The sequence below is a fragment of the Myiozetetes cayanensis genome, unplaced genomic scaffold, assembly GCF_022539395.1.
Source record: "Myiozetetes cayanensis isolate MyiCay16 unplaced genomic scaffold, myiCay2020 scf5-8, whole genome shotgun sequence".
NCBI classification, from domain to species: domain Eukaryota; kingdom Metazoa; phylum Chordata; class Aves; order Passeriformes; family Tyrannidae; genus Myiozetetes; species Myiozetetes cayanensis.
Window position 1 is genome coordinate 58,746,612 of NW_026087742.1, and position 22,254 is coordinate 58,768,865.

Sequence of the window (22,254 nt, forward strand, 5' to 3'; positions counted from 1 at the left end):
TAACATTATCTGTTGTTTCACCTGCAGGAATAAGATAGACTTTTCCAGTAACGTGCTATAGGATTTCAGTACTGTACAGTTTGGGTACACAGACTATTCTGTGCCTTATACTATTTGAATTATCATTAAGGTTGGGCTTCAAACAGATAAGCTCATTAAGCAAAAGACACTTCTCTGTTGCGAGGATTTTATTCCTACTGCAGAAGTGAAAGAGTGAGAGTGAACAGCAAACCCTATGGGAGTAAGAAGGGAAAGAGACGACAATTACTATGAGATTAGACAGTTAATTGCAGTCACTACATTTAAAACTCAGTAGTACTTTTAATTTTATTTTTAGATGCGGGATATCTTTCTGCATTTAGGGAATGTATGGGAAAGGTGAGGAACAAGAATGGATCAAGGAAAGCAGGACTAGAGAGATTGGAAAGAAGGTAGGGGTTGAATGATGGGGCTGAAAATTTAGTTCCAAGTAAATAACCAACACAGTGAGGCAGAGAGCAAAAAAAGTTAGAAATTATGACTTGCAAGGGCAGGAGTACAGGAATGAGCAGTCACACAGCAGCACTGAGGGGTAGGTAGGCTCTCCCCTAGTAGCATTCACCTCTATCCTGCTCTACCCCACCAGCTGGAGTATATATATATACTCCATTATATATACTCCAGTATATATACACCACTGCTACAATAAAATGGTTTTGTTGGGTAGGTAATTTCCTCCTTGCTCTGCTCCCAAAAGGATATCCTCAGTCAATCCTTAACTGTCCTAAAAGACTCCCAACCTGGGGAAAAGAAGGAAGGGTGCCTACATGGACAGACTCCTGGAGGGTCACTTTTTATTTTCTGAAGGATGCACAGAAATTGTCTAAACAATAATGTACAAATGCCCTCCTCCTTATAAAGCTGTAAGACAATTTGGACTGAACCAGCTCTTTTCCTGGTTCTTCAAAGGCTTCAAGCCTGTAGGTCCCATGCATCAAAACATGTTGTTCTGAAACTCTCAGTGGACTGCCAGAATCCTTCACAAGAAAGACTATTGCAGCATACCAACCTTCTCTGTCCTCCTGTTTGAGCACCAAATCAGTGGAGTTCCTCTACTGTGAACAGCACCCAGGGGTGGAAATAATCTTTTATGGAACAAGAAATTTGCAGTCTCTCCTATATGTGACCCACCTACAACTGACCTGTGGAGCCCCTGGTGGTCTAGTGGTAAAGGCGCGGCGCTATCACCGCCAAGACCCGGGTTCGATTCCCGGTCAGGGCCACTCCCGGGCAGGTGGAGCTCGTTAGCCCTTAAAGGCAACCCACCTACGTCCTAAGGACCTCACTGCCACCGTCCAAGCTTGCTTGGCCCCGGCAGATGAACCTTAGGATTAAAGGGTGGGCTCAGTTCCGCGCACACTGTGTCTCACCTAAAAAATCCAATGCGCAGGCTGGAAGGTGGAAAGACCTTCCCCGGATCTTCACTCGTGAAGACTGGCCATTATTGGCCATTACAACTGAGCTTTTCTCCTTCCTACCACTGATTCTGTTTTTCTGATGGTGATTTTGATTTGTTTCATGTGCTAGGGGTTTTTCATTTATGTATGTCTGCACTTATTTATTTCCCCTGGGTCCAGTGGGACCATGAAAAGGTGCAAATTAAGTGCTGAAGAGAAGATCCTCCCTCAGATGCAGGCTGAAGGGACTGCCTGGCTGCCCAGGTGAGGGAGAAGGGAAGGGCTTCAGTGTTTCACACTTAAACTGTCTAATCCTGCCAGTTCTCCTCCTACCCCCACCCCTCCCTGCACTCTCCTCAGCTGTACTTAGTTGTACAGTTGACTCTTACTGAGAGGCATCCCCCAGACACAGCTAACGTATCTGAGAATCGCACTCTGGTATGTTTGAACTGAGTAGGAACTTTCCTGGCTCACAGCCTGGGAATGAGCTGAAAAGGGCTAGGAAGATGGCACGGTAACCTCAGTGGCAATTCCCACTGGCATCTTGGTATCCCTCCTCTGATAAAGCTTCCCAGGATACCTCATGTGGCTCCTATAAGATCCACGGGAAATTTAAAAGACAATTGCTAAAGACGGACTGAAATGCAAGGCACTGAAGTGCCTTTTTGGTGACGATACTTATTCTTGGGCCTGATAGTTCTCAGCAGCATGGACTGTAAATGCTGACAGCTGAGATCAGGTTGGTAAACACAGGTCTGAAAGGCAGCTGGCAGAATTGCCCAGGTTAACCCAAGGTTGCCAACCACAGTGCATATCTTCAAGTGAGGATTGTTGTTTGTTGCCTGTCAGGCACAGAGCAACAGCAAAAAGAAAAAAATACTGGGAGCTTCTGGGAGAAAAATGCACCTTCTGGCAGCCCTGAAAGAAGAGCCTTTTGTCTGCTATAGTCCTAAACCTTGCTGCTGACATCAGCATTTTGATGAAGATATAAGCTGTCTGACCAACAGCCCCGAAGCAGGACAGCACTGTGGAGACATCAGCTGGCTGCCCACTAAAGGGACCAGCCAGAAGCCAGTATCAGGAACTGGCTGGCAACATGTGGCAGCATCATCTCTTCAAACTACTGCTTCTGCCACCACCACTGCAGCAAAACATGGGACAGCGCTGCTAAGAGCTGGGTTGCCAAGACTTGATTTTTTGCTTTGTGGTGTTGGCTGCAAAATGAAAAATCTTAGCATGTTTTTCTGCCACTCCTTCTGCATTAAAGACAGACTTTTTAATGAAACCAAAAATGGTGTAGTTAGTATTAAGACTTCTCATCTGGCCAAAAACCTGTGTCCACACTTAGGTAAGAGAGAAAGAGTTTCTCATTTGCCCCAGCTTCACCTGTAACTTAAAGTTCTTCAGAGAAATAATCATCCTTTTCCCCTTTTCCTTTTCTGCCAAACCTAGCATCTGGCATCTGAAAGGATTCCCTCTTCCCTTTGATGCTAGTTAGCATTCATCCTCATTGGTCCTCCTGTACAGCCTTTTGGAAGTGTAACTCCACCACACTCATAGGAGGCTTGCTCCAGCTAAGGAGACAAGAGGCATATCAACCACCTCAGTGTTTGTTATATAGCCTCAGCATAAGCCCTCCTAACTCCAAATGAGCTGCCACGGTCACAGGGTACAGTGCCATACTGGCTTAACTTGGGCCCTGAAAGTTGCTCATTTGCATCAGTGCACCACTGCTCCTGATAGCATTAGATCTGTCTCTTAATAACAAGCTTAATGAGGCTGAGAATGGCAGCACTGGAGTGTCACACCCTGCCATGGAGACGCTATTTCAGGTTGGAAAATAATCAGTGCAGTTGCTACTCCTCTGTGCTCTGTTGCTATACTTGTGATGTAGAAGCCGAAAGGTGAGGCCAGAATTAACTGCTCTAGCTCTGCCATTCTTCCAGTTCCTCCCTTATCCTCCATGTGTAGTCTGTTGCCTTGGTAGAATAAAACCCAATTCAAACCTTCCAGGCTATTCTACTAGGAGAAAAGAAAACCTTGTTAGAAAGTGATATTCCATAAAATGCTACTGTGTATTACACTTTCATTCGCTTTAAATTCATGCACTCAATACTTCTCAGCATCCCCTTTTCAAACAAGTAACACAACCATCACATGTTTATGCTAATAAAGCACATGTAATATCCTCTTCCTCCCTGCTTTCTTTTCTCCCTGGGGTCCATATATTAGAAAAGGGATTCTCTAAATGATGTTTAGAAAAGCTTCCAACTATTTGTTTGCTTTCCTTTATGACTGTGCTGAGGTTGCACCCAGCTAATACAGAGGTTCAGTTTTTCCAGCTGGGAATCAGACCAGCAGTAGAAGCAGCAGTAGTAAGATCCCACCGGCAAGACACAGATTTTCAAAGCTGTTGTGAGTATGAACTCATTTAAAAATCATTTAAGAACCACTTAAATTAATTACAAAAAAAAAAAAAAAACCGAGTACGAAAACTTACCTTACTAACAGCTTTAGGGTCTGTACTATATCTCATCTCTCAGCCTGGATCCCAGATGGTCAGAGCACCAAATTGCTATTTGAGTTTTTAATTTATTCTTGTATTATATTCAGGATATGTCTGGAGACAAATTATGAAGCTCCTTATGAGTGGTCAGGAAGCAAGCACACATAAAGAGCACCAAAGGCCTTGTCATACCTTGCACTGTGGCAAGGCTCAGGTCACCAAACTGTCCCATGCAGATCTGCTGTGATTAGAAAAGCCACAGGTGAAAAAAAGCATCTGAAAAGTCTTTGCCCAGCTAACACCCATGCATCATGCTCCCTATTGAAGGTGCTTCTGGGCTTCTGGGATCTGGGTTTGCTTACAGCACTTTTCAAATACTTGTAGAGGTTCTCAAGCTGGCCTTGGGGGTGAAGATGACTACTGAGCTGATTAGAGGTGCTGGCTAGAGTCTTAATACTTCACCCATACGTAGTGAGCTAAGTGCAGAATGATGGGATGTGGGATGAAATGCTGGCTTCCTGGCATTCCTCTGTTCCCTGACCTTCATCCCACACTCAAACTCACACCAGCATTGATACCGTTCGTGCACCAGGCTGTGTGTCTAACTAGCTCAAGGATGCACCAGGGCCAGTAAAAAGAGTCACCCCTGAGGAGAGAAACAGGAGCTTGAACTCAAGTTGAAGGCAAAGACAAGTAAAACAGTAGTCAGGAACCCACTTCAAAGTCTTGTTTGGCTGGTACATTGGAGGTGTGTAAGTTGCCTTTGCCATATTATTAATTCATGCCCTCTTCACACGTCATTGCCTGATTTAGAGTTGCACAGAACCTAAACATATATTAAAAACACTATGATTGCATAAACAGCTCATTAAAATGGATTTTAAATGAAGACTATAAAACTAAAATAAACAAATCTAAACCAAGGGTAGAATGCCCTTAAACTTAGAGATTTATGCTTGACTGGAGAAAACAAATGAAAGACAGTTTTCATTTCAGCCCTACAGATGTGCCTACCCAACTGTATATCCTGTAACAACTTAAAAGGCAGATCCAATGTGATTCCTCTGTAGGCAAACTCTAATCTCCTTACTTTCACAGACAATGGAAAATAAAGTTGAGTATTTGGTAGTTTAGCTAAATTATTTCAAACAGAGTTTATTTTCTCTATTTCCTCAAAATAGATTCCCTTTAAGGATATGTTTATGGGCTCAGCACTTGTCCTGTGCTTCACCTGCCCATTATCTGAGCTGCAAAGCATGAGACAGAGGCTTTTCCACTTGACAAAAAAGGCTGGTCTGATCCTTTACTGTAACACTGTGCCCATTTTAACAAAGTCTGCCTTGACAGAATTGATTTTCCTAACTCAGTGGGCATATACCACGGAATGCTTTGGGTTGGAAAGGACCCTGAAGATCATCTATTTACAACCTCCCTGACATGGGCAAGGACACCTTCCACTAGATCAGGTCCCTTAAAGCCCCATACAACCTGACTTAGAACACTTCCAGGGATGGGGCATCTGCAGTTTCTCTAGGCAACCTGTTTCAGTGCCTCACCACCCTCACAACAAAAAAGTTCATCCTAGTATCTAATCAAAACCTACCCTCTTTCAGTTTAAGGCCATTTCCCCTTGTCCTATTCACGTGCCCTTGTGAAAAGTCCCTCTCCAGTTCTCTTGTAGCCCCTTTTAGTTACTGGAAGGTGCTATAAGGTCTCCCCAGGGCCTTCTCTTCTTCAGGCTGAACAATTCCTTTTGTCTCAGACTGTCTTCATTAGAGAGGTGCTGCAGCCTCCTGATTATCTTTGTGGCCCTCCTCTAAAGCCACTCCAACAGGTCCATTTCCTTCTTATGCTGGGAGCCCCAGAGATGGACACAGTACTCAACGCTACCAAAAATCCTCTGAGACTCTATTTCAGCTTTTGTGCAAGTGACCTGGATTTTACAGCAGTATTCACTTTAAAATGCATAGATGTAAAAGCACTTTGAAGTGTTCAGGATATCACAATAAGAAGAGAGATTGATCTGTTCCTCTGCCCAGTAGGATTGCAGATACAGGATTTGATTCTCTGACAGTATTAAAAAAAATACTTTTAACTAGACTTACAGATCACAATTAACAGATAACCAACCAACCTAGCCAAAATAAAGATAGATCATTTAATGTAGCAAGTTCAATATTAAATTTAACACTTTGGAAATCTTCCCTTCTATCTGGCAGCCAGGCTCAGCATCTGCCTATTAATCTTTTTTTAACAATAAACACATCAGTTTGAGGTATCATATTATATGATTATGTGACTGGCAGAAGGCATGTGGTAACAATAAAAACTCAAGAGTACTTACTGCTTGAGATCCAGCACTTTGCAGCTTAATGCGCTACTACTAGGAACATTAGTTTCAACATCTAATTTTGGGGGGACATGAAATATTCAAGTAGAAGACAAAATGAACTAGTCCAAACTATGAGATTTTGAACAGTGGTTTAAAATAACAGGTCTTTTCCATCCTAAACTCAAATATCTAATGTACAATATCTGTGATTATGAAAAAAAAAAAAATCCTACGTTTTGCCTTCCCTTTCTTACTCATTCTCTCTCTTTGGAAAGAATGTGTCACAACAATCTTTTTAAGAAATAAAGCATTTTCAGATATTTAATAGTGTAACAACAAGAGTAAAATTTCTCAGCATTTATAGTAAGAGAAATTGCCATTTGATTCCCCACAGGTTTTTTTAAAACTTCATTTTCACTTGAACCTTTAGAAGGACTTAAACCACAGTCCTTCCCATTCAAGGATAAGACACCAACCATGAACAGAGAAGAGGAGCAGGAACTTCCAAACTCTGAAGTTCTGGTGTGAGTCACAAAGGAAATTTTATGCCTCCTTCCAAACAGATGTGGTGGCAGAAGAAGTGGACACACCCTCAGCAGACAGATCTTCAAGTATCTTGATACTGACAAAACATGTTTCCACAAAATTTTACATCCAGAATGACACACTTCTATTTCTCATGCTACTATTGAGTCATCCCAGTAAAGGCTGTTCAACTTTCCCCTTAATTGTAATAAGCTCAGAAGAATTGGAAAAGGCCTGTTAGGCTAAAAGGACCTCAGCGGCAATCTACTAGTTCAGTGCTCTTCCCAGAAGAAATTCTTCAAACACTCCTACATTAAAAAGGAATGTTTTCACACTTGTGTAATGCTTTAATCTGAACTAAATGTGTCAGATAACAGAGGAATATCTGTTACCACGCTCAGTGCTATCAGTAGGAAGTTCACTGCTCTGAACATCACAAGCTTTTTCTCCCAAATGATGCCCTTTGGTTTTTGTGGGTTTTTTTCTCATGCGAGACCTAAACAAAGCTACTCTCGGTTAGAGACTCTCTCAGAAATCTGCCACAAGTCTACTCAAGTCCTGTAGTATTTGGATGCCACAGAACTAACACTATTGTTGGTAAAAAGGGGAGCGATCCTTTTGATGTCAGTGATGGTTCATCCTTTCATAGCTGATGAAAAGCTGGCATGTGATGGAGACACCAAACAACTTCACTGCCTTTATTTTCTTTATCTGTCATGTCATGTGGTTGGTATTTATACTATTGTCTTGGCACACCATGGAAAAGCAACAACCATGACACATAGGATAAAATAGCTATAATGCCTACCTCAGCCTCTCACAAACTTCATCCGCTGTAGCTGCTGTCTTCAGGAAAGCTGAGAGCTCATGATGAAGTTCATATGCAAAAATTTCTTTAGGTTCTTTCAGTTAATAAAACAGCACCACAAAAATCAGATTGCTTCTGACTGCGTGCAGATACTCTAACAAAATGGAAAAGAATATCCTTCAACCCACATCTGCGCTGTTGATAACAGCCCATGTTTCCAGCCCCTCTTGCACAGCTTGAGAAGATCTGTACCACTCTTACTGCCCAAGCTCCTTTTGAAGAAAAATACTACTCAGGCTGCATGAGTTCCAAAACATGAACCGTAAGATAAACCAGTCTACCTTTAGCTTGACCACATCTTTGGTAGCACAATGTTAAGTATGCCAAGCTAATTAGGAGCTGATGAGTCTTCTCCACAGCTTCTATTACAGGAAAATTCATATTCTGCCAGATAAAGGTAACTAGCATGGGAGGAGGAAAATAAACAAAATAGAACAACAACAACAACAAAATTATAACTGTAGTAGAAGTTATTCAATAATTATGCCCTCACTTTTTACAAAATCCCAAATATCCAGAAAATTGTGATCAACTTCTACTTCATGTAATACATCTACTGCATAATCTGCTGGCTATGTTGTTAATGTTCTGAAAAACACCACTAACTGTCATAAATAAATCCTTTCTAGTTATTGAGCTGCATAGCTCAACTAATATTTCACACAATGCCATCAGTATGAAAGCCACTAATTCTCCAACCTGCTGGTATAGTTGGATTAAAATTATTATGCTTGAAGGGAACTACAGCTTGCAGTTTGGGGCTTCCATCTTTCCCCTCAGTCAGCAAACAGCTCTGCCACACATCCCAAGGAACATTCATCTTTTGTGACAAAGCCATGTCCTTATTATACTCTTGCATAGTAATCTCATACGGTGTCAGAAGTGATGCTTTAAGTCTGGTGAATACTTTATCTGGACAAATAGAAACCATAAAGCAATATGGAGAAACATTTTACCAAAGACAAATTATTTGTTGTGGATTTTTTTAAACTAGTACTAATTATTTCTGTGTTCTTTTCTTCCATGGCCCCAAAACAAGAATTTAAAATGATCTTATTAAGTTGATACATTTGTTCTCATAAGAAGGAAGTCAGAACCACTTTTCCACATTTGCTGGTTTTCATTTTGTGGTTTCCAATTCCAGGGCTTCTTGCCGACTGTGGAGCACGAAGCCCCTCCTGCTTTCTCTTCCCTTTCTGTCAACCAAAATAAGGAAAAAAAATCCATATCAAACCATTAAAATATATTTAACTTGTAGTATCTTGCAAATCCTCCTTAATATTTTGAAAGCTTTATAAAAATTTCAAGATTTAGTGCCTTTATTTGTTCTTTCCCAAAAAGACCCTGAAGACAATATGTTGAAACATACAGTTATTTTTTTAACAACCCTCTGTTGCTATTGGTAAATATTTAAGCAATATTACCACATTCCATTCTGCCAACATGAACTGACTGGCTTTTCCCATGGGGCTTACAGCCTTGGAAATGTACTCACCCACAAATGCTACGGAAAAGGAATGGAAATTAATATAATTATTAAGTTTAAAAGTAAACACGGAAGATCAATATTGCTTACAGTATAGCATCCTTCAGCATGACTCACATTAATCCAATATGGATCGTACATAGTATTTTCAGATGAAGAAGCTACAGCATCCTGCAGTCCTACAGCAACTTTTATAGCATGTCCTTGAAGTGTCCTGTTCCTTTCATCACTGCTGAGAAAATATCACAATCCCTTTACATTTTCTACCCATAATGACAGGGTGAGCAGTTCTGAGAAAAAAAAATGCAATCACAATAACAGAGGAAAAAAACCATGATTCATAGGCACAGAAAGTAAATCACTTAGGAAAGCCTGTCTTGTCCTCCTCTTTATTTTGTTCATAGGTCAATCTTAATGAAGCCTCCTCCACACTTGCTTTATTGTTTGCTCTCATATCAAGCACAAGTCTTTTCTATTTTTAAAAGATATGTTGAAAGTCCTGTGTGGGTTATACTGGACAATTGCTGAAGACCTGCTACAGTTACAAGTATCAAGCTAGAGGACTGCACTATGCTATGCTCTGTGATTTACCTACCAGTATCACGTAAATTTGCCAATGGAAAGCTATGAATGATGATTACTCCCTCTGAGTAATCCACATCAGACAGGGAAAGGTGCTGCTAACTAACTGCCTAGCTTCCCTCTAACTTTCAACATATAAATGAAGGTGGTTAGCTGCCTGAAATTTTATCTCTTCACCTGAATAAAGGTGATAAATTACCCTATTACATTTTCATACGCAAATTTGAAACTGGATTGAAATCAGGTCAAGAATCTGCTTCAGCAAATCTTCCTTGCTACATATTTAGTCAGGGACCTTTATCTGGTAGGAAAAGCAGAGCATAAAAAGCCTTTGACCAGCGGGGAGGAAAGGGTGGAAAGAAAGAGAGAACAAAGGTGCATTTGCAGCCCAGAGACACTGCTAGAGTTGTAGCAGTGTCTACTGCAGTAGAGCTACTGCACAACCTTAATCTGCCTTTCCTGGTTGGTAAGAGTTATTACAACAATGTAAACAGGTATCAGCATGACAGCATCCAAAATACTTTCCTAAGATACCTGAACAGGTAAGCTACAATCTTTGCCATTGCATCTTCATTGCTACCTGGAGCTCCTCAAACCAACTAGACATAATTGCTAGCCTGGAGTAAGCTGCCTTTAGGTGCAGAGTACAGATTCACAGTACCTGGAAAGGATCTTACCACATTTCCTCTGGCCTTTTTTCTCCAGATCTTGGCATACTCATTCCACCTGTTCTCCTTACTTTGCTCCACACTACACTTTTCTACGTTTTCCCTTAGTTTCTTTTTGCCTTTGAGTGACCTTTCTGTCTCTCTCTTTCTCTTCTGCTACTCTTCACACATAGCATAATTGTGATGAAGATGAAACAACCGCTGCATTTGAACATCATTCAAACCCACTCCCTATTTCCTTCTATTGACAAGGCTAAAGCCCAGTCTCACCCGCTTCCCACCACTTTAAAGAGTTGTTTCTCTCCTTTTAGACAAAAAAGTTCTCCCAGATGTAGTCTGAAATTACTGAGACATGAGTATTGACTGGGGAACCCACTTAGAGCCATATACAAACAGAACTGATCAGCAAAGAGATGCTGGATATTGAAATTCAAATGACTAACACTAACCAAGTTGGCAATTTTTTCTGACCACAGTAGAGATAATTCAGAGATCCCAAAAATAAGAGGTCAGTATTCAACTCTAACCAAGAAACAAATTTAGGTCAAATTCTATCCCAAAATAGCCATACCCATTCCCCTCTGAGTCACAGTGTCTGGATGAAAAAATAAGTCAAGTTTTAACCTTGTTTAACACTGAGCAGGGGTAATCTAATAACAAGCAGCAGGATCTTTTCGTCTGATATCCAAAGAAAATGAACAGAGGATTCTCTGCTAGACAACCTATCTTTGCTCAACATCTTCTCCAGGGATGTTGAATTTCTTGGGCTCGTGCAAAGCACGTCAAGGAAATCATTTATACTAACCTATAATATCTACAAAGTGAATGGACTCAGTAAAATCCCTAGCAGCTGAAGCTGAATGGCTTAAATGTATTCATTTTAGGCAGATCTGTGGTGGTGAAATTCCTATATAAGTTATAGCACTACAGTACTATTTTTTTCTTTAGTGTTCTTTCCTGTTTATGGAACCATCTCTTGACTAAGGGCAGGCATAATCCACTAAATTTTTACTTTAGGATTTTTTCTGAAATACATCTTTATTATAACAAAAAATCCCCTAACTGAATTTATCTGGCCGTTTTGAGAAGTTGATGTGAAATTAAAAGAACATGTCCTTCTAGAGTATCTTCAGACATGCTCCTGAAGAACTAAATTTCTTTGTGTTTTTTCAACCCATTTCCATCCTCATCACCAGAAAGAAACTCAAAATAATGATTTCTTCCTCCTAACCACTCCTGAAAAAGCCAGTAATTTCACATATTTTTCTTTCAGATCAAAAACCTTGCAATCTTTTTAGAACATGCAAAATAGAGAAGTGACCTGATACAAACACATGACAGAACACTAATAACAGAGAGAGTTACAGTGGTAGCTTCTCAGACAGTATCAGTCACGTCAACAGGAACAGACCACTGTCATAATCCTCCAGAATTCTGTTATAAAGCCGTGTGGTATTTTAAACCATTTGAAGATATTTATTTCATGAAAATCAGAATATTTTCTATATAAGCCCTGCAAAATTTCCAACAGCCGTAGACAAGAAACAGATCTTGGTTTTTTTGAGCCCGTAAAAATCAGGTGCCTTAAGGTACATATTTGCAGGTCTGGGGTGTTTGGTGGTTTGGGTTTTTTTCCCACATCTTTCTATAATCTTGAATGAATGAATATCTGCTTCATACTTCCCTGGAACTATGTTTCAAATAAACAGTGACAGTTCTTGCCAAGTCTTGCCAGACAATTAAAAATAAACCAAGTACTTCTGGACTTCTTTTGTAGAGTGACACACACAGCATCACTGAGGACTTCCATTCCTGCTCTGAGCACATTTCCATCACCTCTGGAAAAGCTGTGCTTGTTTTTGCTATTTCTTTATTTGTCAAGTCCCTGCCTGTTCCATTCTTGACAAGAGGAATTTAAGAGCACACAGGTTTTTGCAGACAGGACTCTTCTTTAAACTTACTTTCTACTATATTTCAGAATTTAAGCCATTTTCCAAACTCCTGCCATCAGCAGGGACCATACTTTAACAATCACCTACTTGACACTTTGAAAAACAAAAATGCTTCCAGGAGCATGAAGCTTTGCCCAGAATCTTACAGGTTTAACCTTTCTCAACCCTTGTTGAGATCTTCCACAATGCAATATGTCATTCCTGCTCAGTACTTCAGATTTCCATTCACAGAATAAAAGTTGTTTCAAGTTTTACAAATATTTCAGCATGATCTTTCCCTTTATTTTTCTTTTTTCTCCTTGTGCACACTTAATAAATCGTATTTCTTAGGTAGGGTGGGACAAAGAAACCCAGGTTGTTTCTTATAACTGCTTGCAGACAGGTGCCAGTTGTATTTGGAAGTATTGTTATAGGCAGCAATAGGTTCAGGGAGAACATCAGCCACATCCAGTCAAAGCAAAATTACTCTCAGGGGAAAGAACACTGTTTTTCCATCCTCAGAAAGAGAAAGATGCCAGTTTTCTGGTCTCCTTGCTATACATAATGCTACTCCTGTCATTTCTGATAGCTCCAGGGTTCCACCCTTTTCCTTGAGCCATGGGTTCAGGATTTCATTTCAATTTACTTGTGCTCTCTTCCTTAGAAGTATCATTAAAGAACCTACGTAGGAGAAGCCCTATTTAAATCCATCTATGTTCAACAATGGCAATAAAATATGATTGCATGGTTAAGCTTATAGAAAGCCAAGCACAAGACCTGGGCCAGTATTTTTTTAATCAAATAATTGCTATTCAGGCAAGACTTTCTGTGCAACAATTATTTCTTTTCAAAAGCCCCAGAAATACTTGAATGAACTCAAGTACATGAATGACTTTATTTAATTCCTAACATAAATAAATATATATTATATTATAAATATATTGGAATATTTCTTAAGCTTTGAATATATTTTCTAATCATACCACTAGAAAAATAATACCACACTCCGGGATAGAAGAAAAAACACTGTTGTTGGGAAGAAGCTTCTTCTTTAGCTTGCCAAGCAGCAGAAATGGTATACAGTAGGGTTGCTATACAACAAAATCAGTGGGATTTGGAGAGTTGCTTTGCCATTTCCAAAGTGTATAATGACTGTTTTGAAATGACTGTGTTTTGCATGAGGAGGATTTGAAGGGAAGCAGATGGCTACCTACAACGTTAAATATTGTGCTGCTGTTAGGGATGGGGTAGGAGGAGGGTAAGAATCTGAAGGCAGAGTATTTTGTTTCCCCATGACCATCTCAGGGTAAAGATGGCTCTGCTGTGATACATTATCAGTCCAACATTATTAGTCCACTGAAACTCTAGTCTCCAAAGGTTACCTTTTTTAAAACATGGGAATAACTATATAGCTAGATTGATTTCTTGTTTCCCTTGATGATTTCATCATCATAAAACTTCACACAGAGCAGTGCTATGTGTGAAGGATCAACTCAAGACTTTTGTATTATTAAAATTCAGGTAATACAGAGGAAAGAAAAGGAGAGGAGAAGGGGAGGGGAGGGTGGTGGGGAGAAATTTGATGTTATTTACTTCTTTCTACCAGGCTTGGATTACTTTCTGAGTATAAAGAAATCTACCATACCACCTAGACATGACAGTGTAAATACTTAACCAAAATATTTTTAAACAGCAGACTCTTTTATCTAGACAATGGATCAAATTCTACACACCACGAGATAATTTCAGAAGGATTTTCCACAAAGAGGATGATTGCAGACACCACAACATATATTTTACCTGCTCCACTCACATCTCAAGTTGCCTAATCTAAATACTATCAATAAAATCAAATACATATACACAAACATAAATATTTCCTTTGTGCAGAAAGAACTGAACCAGTCAACTCTATTTACTGTATTCCCTGGCCAAATCCCATTAATTCTAACTTCCACCACCAAAATCCTGCCCTCACCAAAGGGAAGGACTGCAGACTTGGGAAATAATTTACAAAGACAGTCAACCATGCCACTGGGAGGAGGTGAGCTTCATGCCCTCCTCTTCTACCAACAAGCCAAAGGGGTTCTTCTATTTAATTAACTTACACTCGCCTTCATTTTTCTGGGATCGTGCCCATTTGTGCAGACCACCAAGATTACAGAATAGCACAGATGCATCCAGCAAAGTGCCCTTAACAGGCATTTGCTTGCCAAAGAGAACTATCTATATTCTCAGTCAGAGCTAGGAGAAAGTATTTGTGTTTAAGTGGGAAAATATATTAACAGCTTCCCTGTTTCTTCTCCTCTGCAGGCTAATGTACTCCAGAAAACAGATTTTGTTTCAAAAGAGTAGGAATATATCTGGAAGAGCTCATTGTTAAACTACTGGCTACATGCAGATAATACTGTCCTGGGGACAATTTTTTCTGCTACTTTTAATGTGAAGTAGCATTTTCAAAATCATTTTGTGAGAGAGCTCTTCCACATGTGAAGGCCTTGAATTTTGATGGCCCTGGAGTAACAGTAATATTGCCTGTGCTGTAGAGCAAGCACTGCAAGACACTAAATGTCCTTGACATCCATTACTTAAAAGTACACCTTTCCTGGTAGGATTTGATACTAAAAATAATTCCTTTAGGAATGCAGAGGATCCAGCTGGAATGCAGAAATAATAACAGTAGTGATAGTCATAATAATTCTAATAATGAGTAGTTTACTGAGCCTAGCAGAATTTTACCTTACAAAAGAAGATATCCTGTATCTCAGTTTATCTAGCACAGTATCAACATTTCAGCCCTGAAGTGGTCATGCAGTTTGACTAGAAGACCATTGTAGGTGCTTTCCAACCAAACTAGTCTATTCTAGTACAGCCATCATTATCAGTGTTCCCATTTAAGAGACAGTGCAAAGTCAGGGGATGAACTGATGGGAGAGACAAGGAACAAACATCCAAACACCTGAACCCTAGGCTTTAGCTGCAAGACCCATGTTCCTCCATACCAAAACAGAAGATTCCTAATCTTTTGAGCAGAAGTGAGGAAAGACAGCCTTAGCTGTAGTCCAAATCAGAAGGCAATACAAAAGGAAGAGCAGTGACAGAAACCGTGGAGCAAAATTGCCCTGGACAAATCTTGGCCAATAAAAAGAAAAATTAGGAAGCAGTAATTTCTGGGTTGGTCTCATTAGATAAAGTATCACTGTCCACATTAAACACAGTTAGCTCAGGTTCCTTTCACACTCATCAGATAGAAGCTGGCACACACTGATATTCAGTACTTGTACAAGTGCATGTTTGTTCATCCCAGGGCAGGAAATTCTCCTCCTAAAGCCGTGTACGAAACTTCATCTCCTTCACAAGCAGATGCCTACGTTCCTTTAGAGGGAAACCAATATGGATCAGCTAAAATGTAGATGAAGACATACACCTCAAGAGTCAGCCAGGATACACAGCACGTCCTACTTGAAAGCCAATGTTGCTAATTTGGAAATAACAATTAACTGACACATGGTAAAGGTTGGCAAATGAGACAAGAGTTCACAATTACTTTTTCTTACACATTCAGATATGCAAATAGAGCTAACTTATGTCATGTTGTCTCTGGGCTTTTTAAACTGTTTTGTTACTCTTCTGGTTTTGTATGCTCCCATTGTGCATTGCATAAGTATCATTTATTCAGTGAGGAGAAGGCAGGGGAGAGTGATGAACCTCCATTAAAATGGAAAACACGACCCTGGAATATTTCATGTTAAGCATAGAAAGAAATTTGTTTTCTGATGAGAAATAAAACAGACCCTTGAACTTAAAAGTCAATGACAGAAAAAAACCCAAACATGAAGATATGATTTTAGAGTAGGAAAAGAAAGTTATTCAGGAGTCAATAATTTTTCAAAAGGATTAACAGAGCATATGCAGCATTACCCATAATGAGATAGGGTGAGTATAGAAAGCTCAATTTGCATGTTATTTAGATTCAACAGATAGTTGAACTGTTGATATCTAAAGTGCTATTGTTGTGACAGTAAAGGTGGAGGTCCTGCACATCCTCTGAAAATTAATACAGTTTAGCAAAAATGGTCAAAATGGCAATCCTTTTTGTATCTAGTGGGATTTAAACTCTACAAGAAGGATGGTTCTTCAGATGACTAAATTTCCTTTTTTTATCATCAGGCCACAGGGGCTGGCTAAAAAAGGCATCAAGGTAACTTTCTGAATTCAGATCTATCTGCCTCTGGGATTCAACCAGGAATTTAATGCCAAATGGAAAACAGTAGGTAAGCATGAAACCTGAAGCAATTTATCACTGCTATCTTTTCAACAGATAAGCATTTCTTTGTTTGAACAAACACACATTACAGTACATGAAAAGAAAACTGTTTTGAACAGCACAGCTTCCATAGGGCTTCTACATAATGAAATTTCAGAAAAGATTCAGTACAAAAGTTTTAGTGCACAAAGAAGATTATTAATTTTCCTTCTGCATGACAAATAGATAAATACCTCTATGCTAAACACAATTTTAAAGTACCATACACTATTCAGGTTCATATTTTCAGTGCTTCAGAAAGCATGAAGAAACGTACTTACGTGATTAATTTCTTGGCACATAAAGTTAAAAAAAGCCCAAACAATTCAATTGAAAACCAGTTTGGTTGATAGATAATAACAACTGTTTTTCTCTAGACTGCCACTTACAAACCCAACATTGATTCTTAAACAACCTGATTTCTTTCCATTTCATACACCAGTACAAGTCATAATGATTGCTCAGATCCCCTTGCTGCAACTTCACTGTCTTGTATTTGTCTGTCAGCAGCAGATGTATAACAAATCTGTGTTTCACTTTTGGTCATCTTAGTGATTGATCGATCGGAATTTAGTGTATAGCTCTTTGGATGGTCAAGCCCCATCCTAACTACTTTGGCTCAGCAAAGCATGGGATAAAGAGCTATACAGTCCTTTCTCCTCTCCAGATGAATAGGAGGGTAAAGCACAATTCCAACTTACATACAAAATCCAGCAACCACAAATAATAAGGAGAAATATAGGTGATTGTATTTGTACCTATCAGATAAAATGAAGGAGATTTAACATACAGTCAGATGGGTTTTATAAGCTGATAAAGATGATTGTAATCTGGAAGTATTAATATTAGAGGAAATAAATTATTGTGTGGGTTTTCTCTTGTTCTCTTTTCTATGTGATTAATTAAAGGCAGACAGATATCTATTGCATTCTGACACTTGTGCCAGATGTGACTGCTGATACACTGATCAAACAGTTTATCAAAACGGAGGGGAAAAAAAGAAGTTTTAACTAGAATTAGAGATTACTGCACACCAAAACCACTGTACTAAATGTTTACATAAATGTAACAATCTGCAAAGAGGTGGAGAGTGGGCTGCCCAATCAACCCTTTGCCTGCTACAGGGGGTGGAAAGAAGAGGAGAGATGAGTTCTCTTAAGAGTAAAGGCAAGCACTAAAAGTAAGGAGAAAGAGAACTAGAAGACTGTCTGTAGACAGTCTACTGGGAAAGAAGAAAAGTTAACAGAAAGGATCCTAAAAGTTCTTCACTGTTTTGTTGGATCTTCAAGGAAACAAAAGAATTAACACAGGAACAAAGAAAATGCCTTTTGGAGAACGCATGGATTTTACAATGGGAAGAAAGCCCTGGGGAAGACTACTGCTAAATGTGGAAGCCAAATACAAACGAAGCTAAATCAGTGAGAGAAAAGAGAAGCTGCAGATACGCACAGTATCTTCTCTTCTCTGTTTTATTTTCACGTTCTCAAAAGCAACATCAAAAGTCACTTTGCTTCAAAAAAAGTACAGGCCTAGTCCAGGTTAGCAGCCCTAGCACATCTCATATTGTGCTAACTTCCCTCTTGCTCTGGGCCTCCAAAAATACTTAGTGCTGGTATTCAAACTTTAGGGTAGAAGCAGATCTCTGAAGACTATTCCTCTTCTAGTCCTTTAAAGACTTCTTGAACACAGAATGAATGTCCTGCATGCTTCAAATCTTGTAACGATTCATATTTGAGCTTTTAGCTTATGCCCTCCAGAACAGGCAGGATTCAAGAAACTCAACCCATGGGCTGGCAAATTCATCATGTACTTCCTGAGATATTCATGGCTTACAGGTATGGTGAAGTGTACACTATTCCATGGATGACAATCCCTTGCTGTTTTGGGAAAGTAAGAAGACAATTTTTGGCCTAACATGACACAGCTCTGCACATCTGCCCAGGCAAAGCCTGGCACAATCCCAAACCAGCCTGCAAAGAGGCCAGAATGCTGCCATAAAGAAGCCTTCACCAAAGAACAGTCTAAGAATGACTGGTGGATGGATGAATGGATCAATCTATAGCTGGGTCATACCCACAGCAGAAGCAAGAAGTTCTGAACAATTTTTTCCCTTTCAGATTTTCAGAAGGATAATGTAAAAATGTCTGCTGAACTGGAGGCAAGGAGAAGTGCAAGAAAGCTGATGATGTGGCATAATGAGGTTACAAACCAGACAACAATAACTCTGCAGTATAAGAAAGTTATATAATCATTTTCCAAGTTGCCTGTACTTTCTGTACAACTCAGAAAAAAAACTTAGTCTCTACCAAGAGAGCATACTGCAGCAAGTCCCCTCACTGATTTAGGATGGTAGCATTTACCTTTCCTTATAAGCCATCAGAGAGACAATTGTATGTCGTGTAAATACAGCTGGGACATGAATTAATTTCAAACCTATCACATAATCTGATGAGATTTCCCTTGAGATCTCCTAACACTTTGCAGCACTGTGAGCCATTATTTCCATACTTATTGGAAGTAATGTCTGAGCCCAGGCAAGACACAATATTCCCACTGAGAATTGTCATGACAGGAGTGGAATTAATTCATATTGCCAATATACATATCCAGGGTCTTTTTGGCATTATTACCATGTACCCCAAAATATATCTAAATCTATGATGATACAGTATATCATATAACAGTATCATTTGGGGCATCCTAAATTTGGACATATGTTCCTTTTTCCACGTAGAGAACATAAGTCACATTTCACCCGTATTTACATAAGCCTGATACAACTTGATCATCTTCAGTGGTGGAGCTCTTGGCTTGTACCAGTGTGAATCAGAACTGAATCTGTGACATAACAGAAGTACTCAAGATCCGTTTAAGATGCAATTTATTAAGGAGATAGACCTTAATCACAATGAGCTGTGATGCTGGTTATCATATTTTAGAGGATGAGTAAGAAGCTTTTTTTTTTTTAAATTGCAGTTAAATTAATTCACTCTTACCATGGAGCTACTTAGCTATTTTGAGCATTCTCCAGGTGGTCGCTGTTACCAAATGTGGACAGATCTCTTTGAGCTTCACTATAAAGCCAGCCATGCTAAAGTCTTTGGATGTACTGAAGACTCACCTATGTTAAAATAATTTCTTATTTCCAAGCTATTCTCCAGCAAACTTTCACCAAATACTTCTGAGTTATTTTTGAAAGCAAATTTTCTCCATTTATAGTGGAGCTGTTCTTACCTGATTCATACAAACATGCTTGTAACACTGCAATTTGTCACCACGGAAACAACTGTTCGGTCACCATAGATGATGTCACTGCATGAATCAAGTAAGAAAATCATGGAAATTACTTTTAAAAACCCACAAAAACATCAAGTAAACAGCCTTCTAAACAAATTCAGTAACAATGTGGAACAATCCAGAAAGAAATTCAATTGAAGGTGATGCTTTAAATTCAGTTTTCAACATTTTTCAGTGTTTTTTGACTTCTTATGTTTCTCTGTGGGTAGCAGCCACTGAGTAAAATCCTGTAAAATGGGTTCTATTAAGCCCATCTCATAACCAGCACCGCATCCCACAATGAGATTGCTGCAGCTTCAAACCTGTCTCTCCCAAAACTTTCATAGGAAGCTGAGACACAGCAGTCTTCTCCCTAAGGGCATGCTGAGACCTGACCTGTCCACTTAATTAGCCACTTAACCATTCTAGCAAAAGAGGCTGAAAATGCAGCTGTCTGCAAACAGCCTACCACTGCCCAGCAGCTTTAAATATTATATATCTGTATCTTTCTCTATCTCCATTTTCCTGACAGAAATAACCGAAGGCCAGAAATCTTTTCAGCTGTTGTGCCCTACATATGTGAATGCTACAGTGATGTCTATTTTATGGATCAATGTTGATTTTCATCCAGGATCCTGTAAAGCTTTGAGGCAAAAACCCTGGAAAGAGAAAGAGTGATACTATTTCATAATCCAGGGTAGCCTTTTGGAAATCTACCTTGTAACTCAAGTACAAATTCAAAATAACCACATTTTTATTTAAATAATATATTTCTGTATTTAGTAGGCAAGTAGATAAACTCATTTGTGATTCTGGCTAATTTACAAATTTCTTTTAACTACTGGTAACACACAGATAAAAATGCCATTCCAAGGTGATTCTAACTTTAGAAATAATAATAAATCACATTTACCATATCAATCTTAAAGCTTTATAATTTTGTCACATTTTGCATGAAAAGATAACCTCCACTTTATTTCTGAAATTGTATCATTGATGCCGACTTTAAAGCAGCCACTTTCATCACTATCATAGATTAAATCTCTGGAGGATTAAACTTTAGGAAAGATTTTCACAAAAAGGAAGTACATCTTTTACAGCCTTACTAATTAAATTGATTTACCAGTGCCCTGGAATTGAAGATACTAAAAAAATAATAAAATTCTTAATCATTTTTGCTTTGCATGTGATAAATGCTACAATCACTCTGTTTAGTGAGAATACAAAGGAAATAATATTACGTGACAACAAAGTTCATCACAGGATGTCAACTGAGATTGGTGGGATTCATTAGCATGTATGTGACTGGTAAATAGTTGAGTTAATTTTAGGTTGAGTGACATATTTAGAAAACTATGAATCACCTTATTTTGTGAATTTAATCAACCTTTGCTCTTCCCTGGATAATTCAGTGTACATCTGCAATATTAAGATGGAACTGACGCTTCACTCTGCAGCCCTCTGAAATGCCAGTGGTTTGCAAAATTTCAAAACCATGAACTACATTAAATACTGTCTTTCAGCAGTAAGGAATTCACCACAAATAAAGTATCATAACTATGGAAAAAACAAAAATTAATTAGATAAATAAATAACCCAAGAAGCTGAAGAGGATACTTAATTCAACTGAAGTTTTAGCCAGATTTATGCTGAAATAATAATTTGCTTTGTTTCTGGGAATAAAAAAGCTAAAGTACACAAGATACCAATGCAGAAAGACTATTTCTAAGGAAACTTTCAAAAAAAACCCAGTTCCTTTGAAAAATTTAGTCAGTCCTCAAATGCTTCTTAGTGTTGCTTAGCCCAATTAAATCACATTACAAAACAAAAAATTGTATTGCATGTTCCACCTTTGGCTCTGAAAAATGCTACTTTCAAAGGCAGGAAACATCTTTGTTTCAAAACTTAGCTTTATTTGGAAATAAGTAACAATTCCTAGCTAATATGAGCTATTCATTTATTTTTCATCAGATGCCTTCTGATCTCTTAGCACAAAGTTTTTCTTTATTTCTGAAAGACATCCTATTAGTACATGTTTTGATATTGAACATGACAATATTTAGGTAACACAGTGGGCTTTTCTATGTAAAATTTAAGCTGTGAAGATATGAACTTGCAAAAAGAGCAATTTCTCTTCAGTTTCATATTTTGAATATGCAAACAAGTTGCTTGTGGATTACTGGCAGCTACAACTCAGGCTATGACACTGAACTGTTACTAATATACAAAGAAATTAATGTAATTATAAATATGGGAAAAATATCAACACTATTTATTTTAGTTACTAGAAGGTAAAATACTTTGTCAGCTGTAATACAATACAAATTGTTGTAAATTG

General features: G+C 38.8%; 1 protein-coding gene across 12 annotated transcripts in view; it reads right to left on the reverse strand.

The window, feature by feature from the left end:
- Nucleotides 1–22,254, reverse strand: part of ENOX1 (ecto-NOX disulfide-thiol exchanger 1) — a 361,706-nt gene that overhangs the window by 259,137 nt on the left and 80,315 nt on the right. For 2 of the 12 annotated variants that reach the window (XM_050331524.1, XM_050331526.1), the window contains exon 3: nt 19,875–19,952. The exons of the other annotated variants lie outside the window; for them this stretch is intronic. The gene's annotated coding sequence lies outside the window, so the exon portion shown is untranslated. The remainder of the gene's footprint in view (nt 1–19,874; nt 19,953–22,254) is intronic. 12 annotated transcript variants of the gene reach the window in all.